Raw genomic sequence first — 7,354 nt, 5'->3', positions numbered from 1 at the left:
TTTTGTTAGGTTACAGCCTTATTCTAAAATGTATTAAATAGTTTTTTCCCCTCAATCTATACACAATACCCAATAAAAAAAAATATATATATATATTACATTTACATAAGTATTCCGACCCATTACTCAGTACTTTGTTGAAGCACCTTTGGCAGCGATTACAGCCTCGATTCTTATTGGGTATGACGCGACAAGCTTGGCACACCTGTATTTGGGGAGTTTCTCCCATTCTTCTCTGCAGATCCTCTCAAACTCTGTCAGGTTTGATGGGGTGCAGCAACGCACAGCTATTTTCAGGTTTCTCCGGGGCTGTTCGATTAGGACTAAGTCCGGGCCACTCCCAAAACATTCAGAGGCTTGTCCTGAAGCCACTCCTGCATTGTCTTCGCTGTGTGCTTAGGGTCATTGTCCTGTTGGAAGGTGAACCTTCACCTCAGTCTGAGGTCATGAGAACTCTGGAGCAGGTTTTCATCAAGGATCTCTCTGTGCTTTGCTCTGTTCATCTTTGCCTCAATCCTGACTAGTCTTCTATTCCCTGCCAGCATGCTTCTACCACCACCATGCTTCACCGTAGGGATGGTGCCAGGTAGCCTCCAGACATGACGCTTGGCATTCAGGCCTAACAGTTAAATATTGGTTTCATCAGACCGGAGAATCTTGTTTCTCGTGGTCTGAGAGTCTTTAGGTACCTTTTTGCAAACTCCAAGTGGGCTGTCAGGTGCCTTTCACTGAGGATTTGGCTTCCATCTAGCCACTACCATAAAGGCCTGACTGGTGGAGTGCTGCAGAGATGGTTGTCCTTCGGGAAGGTTCTCCCATCTCCACAGAGGAACTCTGGAGCTCTGTCAGAGTGACCATCGGGTTCTTGGTCACCTCCCTGACCAAGGCCCTTCTTCCATCTCCACAAAATAACTATTGAGCTCTGTCAGAACTTTTTTGGTACCCTTCCCCAGATCTGTGCCTCGATATATTCCTGTCTCAGAGCTCTACGGACAATTCCTTCGACCTCATGGCTTGGTTTTTGCTCAGACATGCACTGTCAACTGTGGGACCTTTTTATATAGATGTGTGTGCCTTTCCAAATCATGTCCAATCAATTGAATTTACCACAGGTGGACTCATCTCAAGGAGGATCAATGGAAACAGGATGCACCTGTGCTCAATTTCGAGTCTCTGTTATCAAAGGGTTCTTATGTAAATAAGGTTTTTCTGTTTTGCATTTTTAATACATTTCCAAACATTTCTAAAAACCTGTTTTCGCTTTGTCATTATGGGGTATTGTGTGTAGATTGAGTATTTTTATTTATTTAATCCATTTTAGAATAAGGCTGTAACAAAAATGTGGAAAAAGTCAAGGGGTCTGAATACTTTCCGAAGGCACTGTATCTGAGCAATTTAGCCATTTGTGTCACATGCAATATTATTGAATGTCCTCTGCATGGCCTGCTCTATATACAGAGTGTTTAAGATGGGAGAAAGCAGTCTGTACAGGTTGAGGAGGCCAGAAGACCTAACATCCATTCTACTCTCTACCACTCTCTCTCTCTCGTCACTCGCTTACAAACACTCACTTGCACTCTCTCATGCGCACACACACACACACACTCCCTAAATCGGCATTATGGATTCTAGCAGTAGCAATTTTCTGACGTGGCATCGCCTCTGTTCCTGGCATTCCATTCCATCTGGTCCTTTTCCATTAGCCAATCAAATCGTATAATGTTAATTATCTCTGTCTTATTGGTGAGCTGGTCTGGTTGAGTTTCCAGGATCAGAGGGGATTGTATGTGTCATGATGTGATTATTGTCTTGGACTGCTGCCGGTGACCATAGCAACGGAATAAACAAACATTAACAAAGTGTGAAAAGTGAATAGCTAGAACACCATAAGCGGAGGCTAGTGATTTAAAAAATGGAGGTGAATGAGAGACCCACGGTATAGATGCAGACCGCAACGGAAGTGATAATGCGTGTTTTAAAAAAGAAATGATTTTAACCTAAAACATTTAATAAAGACATGTATATTAAAATATTATGGGCAATGAGATGACTACTTAGTGTTAGGAAGATATCACAGCAGTGATTGAATGAGACTATGAGTTGGGGTGTGTTCGGAGGCTTGACTTCAGTCCAGGACAGGGGTTGAGGTGTTCAGAGGCTTCAGTGCAGGACAGGCTCATCATGGATGGATGGTGTTGGAGAAGAGCTCAACTCTTCCACTGAGGGCAGGACAAGATTTGACTGGGAAGACATAACACAACACAGTTAGACAAAAAAGCTAAGAATTAATTAGTCCAAGCAAAGATTTTTTAAATCCCATTGATGTGTAATAATGTGATGGTGTTTATCTGATTTTCTCTCATCACTGTATGTAGTCAATTGACAGGGCTACTCACAGTGCATGGAGATGAAACATTCAATGCACCAGTGGATGAGAGGGCACATGAGACATGGCTTCAGTTCATGTCAGGAGAGTGTTGACACTGGTAGTGGAGTGGAGAGGGCCATCATGGCTTAATCAGGGAACAGGAGGGGACTTAGCTGTAAATACAAATAGCAGATACATCGAGTTACACATGAATCACTGATTTGAAAATGTAATTCGCTCTCCATAAAGTAATTTACTCCGCTGCAAATAGAACTAGCGGTTACAGTCCTACAGCAACGTCTTCATAATGGGCAAGCACGTTTCTCCATTAAATTAAACTCAGACATCTGAGAATTCACAGAGTCAAACTCAAACTGCGCATCTCGCCCTCTTGACGTATCAAGGTAGCCCAGAAACCTGATCATCCGCATACCTGATGAAAAATGACAACTGCGAGCTACAGCTGATGTCTGTGGTTTAATCCATTTGCCATGCGAAAAAATGCGCTGAGTCAACCTCTTAATCTCACTTTTAATGGATGATGCAATGAAAGCTATTAAATCATTCTGAATTGATTTCGACATTCCAGAGAAGACCGTGGGATCTTCCACATGCTCAGTAAGTAAAGCATTGTAAAGTGCAATTTCCTCTGCAAGCTCCTTGTAAGAGGAACTTCCCTTTCATCGTGCCCCCGAAAAGCCCAAAATTACTTGGCCAGAAATACAGTAGTGTCGATAAACTGCTTGAGAACATCCCAGTTTATTCTTACAGTACCTTCTCATTGTGTTGCACAGTTGGAATATGCAGACCTTTGTGCATTACATGATCGATGCAGTTTTTTCCCAGAAGCTTGAATCTGATCTGGGCAATAAAATAAACAACAAATAAACGCGCTACATTGTTGTAGGAAGGCATGCTGGCAGAGAAAACTGCACTCTGGTAGCTATCTAGCTTCTTGTTACTAAAGTTAGCAAAGCAAACTGAAATAAATCAACTCAACACAAAAATGAAGTTCTAAAACCAAGAAAACAATATGTATAATTTACCTAATTTGTTTCCTGTAATTTGAAGAAATTCATTTTAATCTAATAGTTTTTTGGGGATATTATCTCACTCTAACTGTCCAACAATGTCACCGATTCACCAAGCTTCTCCACACATAGGACCCCCATGATGTTCTAAAGCCCAACCCCAATACACCACACTAGATTAATGATCTGTTCCTATGATTGGATGGACAACGTGTCAGTTCATACTGCAAAAGCATCGATTGGTTGGACATCCTCCGGAAATCGTCAAATTACCAAGTAGGTTTATGGAAGGGGGTGAGAAGTATGAGCCTCCTAGGTTTTGTATTGAAGTCAATATAGCCGGAGGAGGACAGAAAATAGCTGTCCTCCGGCTACACCATGCTAGCCTAGAGGGTGCTGTTGAGACTACTGTAGGCCATTGCAAAACAGTGTGTTTTATTTAATATATTGAGTATAGTTTTATCTTAAAGGATAACTTTTTAATGTATTTTATTTATTTTTTTAACTTCTGAAATTCACTGATTAGGATGGTCCTCTCCTTCCTCCTCTAAGGATCCTCCACTGATAAGCATGCATACATGTATTTACATGCAACAGAAATTACTCATCCAAAAATAGATTTTTATTGGTAAACTCTGTTAACAGATAGTGTTAGCCAGCTAAATAGCTAGAGTGGGAAATTTATGAAGCTTTCAAGACAACTTGGAAATTTCCGACTTAGAAAGACGTTGTAGAAAAATGACCTCAGAGTTTCCCAATTGGAAAATATCAGAATCAACCACACTCTTGGCTGCATCTAGCTGATCTAGGGTGTAATCATTTGTCCAACAGTTGCAAACGAGAGTTTCTATTGGCCACATTCAGGTGTGCTTAGCCCCGTTTCGTTCCGTTTGCTTCCGTTCTAAGAAAAGTTTTTCAACAGAATCGGTGGAATGAATACACTCCTGATCAGACAGGTCACTTTCATAGCAGCAACGTTGTATTCCTTCTCACGTTTACGCTCTCTCTTCCTCTCACCTTTTCCCTTCGCTTGTGGACTTCAATGCACAACACATCAGCTGCCTGTAACCAGGCGAAAAAAACGTGGCAAAGCCAAACCATATCATAAATGTTGACAACTACACACAACCTACATCGTTGTCACCATATTAGCTAACGTAACGTCATACTAAACATACTGTAACTATTAGAACTAATGCGTTAGTAAACCCGCTACAATCATGCAGTACAGTGTACAGTCACTAAGCAGTTTAGCAGTTACACCGGTGGGCCCCGGTGACAATAAATTAGTAAAACATTAGCTTACCTTGACCTAGAAGAGCTCCAGTTTTGGATAGTCATAGCCAGCTAACTAACATAGCATCCCTCTGTTTGAGCCGGGTGTTTGAGTAGGCTAAATGTACCCAGAGGAGGACGGAAGCTAGTTGTCCTCCGCATACACCATTGTGCTACCCTACAGAGTGCAAAACGGTGTGTTTTATACATTTTATGGTGACATGCATATATTTAGTATAGTTTTATCTAAAAAAATATACATTTTTTAATATTTCAGTATTTTTATTTTTATGACATTCACTGAGGAGGATGATCCTCCTGTTCCTCCTATGAGGAACCTCCACTGGTGCTGACGTATCACCATGCAGGCTACGTTTGCTATTGTGATTGGTCAACAATGATGGCACCTCTTGAAAATTAAAGCAGATTCCTATTTTCTCCGACTCAACTGAGCCACTTCCAGCACCGCAGATCACTCCACCTCTCTTTCAGAACAGAACAGATATTTTTGCAGGTTTTGCAACCATGGGGTGGTCAACCTTCCTCCTGGAGAACGATGGGATGTGCAAGCTTTTTTCCCGTCCTGCTTTAACACACCTGATTCAGCTCATCAAGATCCTGATGAGCAGCTGATTAGAGTTAGGTGTAAGAGCAGGGTTGGACTTGGAACTAAATCCTGCACACCCAGTAACTCTCCCAGGAAGATGGGGGTTTGCCAGACGAAAATGAGAATGTAAATGCTACGACTGTCTGTATGGACTGTCTATTAATACCCAGAGGAACCAACATGTGTTTAGCCAGAGGGCTGCACATTCACTTCTCCATGCTGACTACCCACTTCCTGAGACAGAGAGAGAGAGGAAGCACATGATTCTCACCCCACACTATGTGAAGACCTGTGTCTGCATTTCGTACCACTGTCTCCGAGCTGTGTGTTTCTTTCTGTGTGTGTGGATGCCTATGTGTATGTAGGTCTGTGTGTGTGTGTGTGTGTGTGTGTGTGTGTGTGTGTGTGTGTGTGTGTGTGTGTGTGTGTGTGTGTGTGTGTGTGTGTGTGTGTGTGTATGTGTGTCTCCTATCTCCACAGTGAGCTATTGAGGACTGAAAGGCATCTCTCTCTCTCTGTCTGAGATGACGTGGCAGGTAATAGTCTCTTCTATTTAGTAGCATCATCAGTCCTGAGCATAGCCTTCTATAGCTCCAGACTATCACTGCTCTGTTATGCTGGTGTCAACTCTGGGTATAGAGCATTAGCGCTATCATTATCATCTGAATGCCTCTCACAATTATCAATTATATGACTGACCGACTGAGCATTCAGGCTGTTGAATACATCTTGTAAGTGGAGTGAGGGTCATGGTGTGAGATAGTTGTTGACTTTCTGTTGTAGTTTTTCTCAGACTCTCTCTCTCTCACTGTGTGTGTGTGTGTTGACTCTGAATGTTTGTGTGTCCGGTCAGCATTCCAGATAGTGGTACCGAGCAGTAGACAGATGGAGTAGTGTCTGTGATTAACCTTTCCAAGACTCTACCCATGGACAGACAGAGACGAGACTCAGGTAATGACCAGCTCAATGTTCTAACAACACCTGAGCTATGTTCGAATACCCATACTAACATACTGTATACTACATACTAATGAGTATATGTATGTTATTCCCCCTAGCAGAGCTGGATAGGCTGATTTCATGTTATTTGGAGCTTTGGTGACTGTAACTGTGCTGCTGGCAACAATTTTGAATTACCCTATTTGCCGACGTTTACTGACACCGGCCATATTCAACGGATGTTGAGCGTTTGTAAATTCATCAGTTATTCTGCTCTCTGGCACACTCAGACACGAGTGCTCTGAAATCGGAGTAGAAGGCCAGAGCGAATTAACAATGACCATTGAGAACGCACAACAACTATACCACTTAGCTAAGGTAAGAATGACATATAGTTAATATACTGGCAGTTCAATGTATTAGTAGCCAACTAACGTTAGGTAGCTAGCTAACATACCAGTACGTACTGCTGTAATGATATGCTACGAGGATAACGTAGCTAACAAATTGTCAGCCAACCTAACTGATTTGAAAAAGTCATTACTTTATTTACATTGCTGAAAATGTTCTTAACATTTGTCATAATTACTTAAAGCAAAGAGATTGTATCCGCTCTCGTCGGCCTTCGGCTGCATATTTTCTGCCATTTTCTTGAAATCTGAAAATGTTGTGAAGCCACGCCCATTTTCGGAAGAATTGTATTATCGGCCCTAAAAGCACAGAGTGTCCAGAGCTGGTATTCTTCGTATTTTGCCGAATTTAGTACGACATCCTAGAACTCTTGGCATACTAACTCTATCCATACTATAACCAATAGGCATACTACATACTCAATTTACATCACAAATAGTACGGTTAGTGCACTTAGTATGAATATTCGAAACACAGCTCTAGAGTTTGGTGTCCACAGAATTTGCTGTTCTAAAATGATACGGACAGCATTTGTAGTCTTTTCTGGGTGCAGAAGGCTAGGGAATGGTTTACCTGAAAACAAGAGTAGAATAGTTTTACATACCTGGCTAGTAACCTGAAGTGGGCTATGGCAAACTTATGTGTGTTTGTGCATGTGCTTGAGTGTGTGTGCACCCTTCTGTGTCTGTCTGAATAATGCAGCAGGAGTAATATTAGAACTGA

At 41.9% G+C, this 7,354-nt stretch overlaps 1 long non-coding RNA gene across 2 annotated transcripts; it reads right to left on the bottom strand.

Moving 5' to 3' along the window:
* Positions 1-1,957: 1,957 nt before the first annotated feature.
* Positions 1,958-7,348, bottom strand: LOC115135345 (uncharacterized). 2 transcript variants are annotated; one of them, XR_003864484.2, is made up of 4 exons: positions 7,236-7,348; positions 4,706-4,852; positions 2,397-2,541; positions 1,958-2,241 (listed from the first exon to the last, which is right to left on the bottom strand). It is a non-coding gene; the product is annotated as an uncharacterized LOC115135345 (long non-coding RNA). The 2 variants fall into 2 exon arrangements; XR_003864485.2 differs by lacking the exon at positions 4,706-4,852 and having other exon boundaries at positions 7,236-7,340.
* Positions 7,349-7,354: the final 6 nt, after the last annotated feature.

This window comes from Oncorhynchus nerka, linkage group LG10, assembly GCF_034236695.1.
Source record: "Oncorhynchus nerka isolate Pitt River linkage group LG10, Oner_Uvic_2.0, whole genome shotgun sequence".
NCBI lineage: Eukaryota > Metazoa > Chordata > Actinopteri > Salmoniformes > Salmonidae > Oncorhynchus > Oncorhynchus nerka.
Note: the sequence above shows the minus strand (reverse complement) of the source record. Positions and strands in the feature narration are given on the sequence as shown.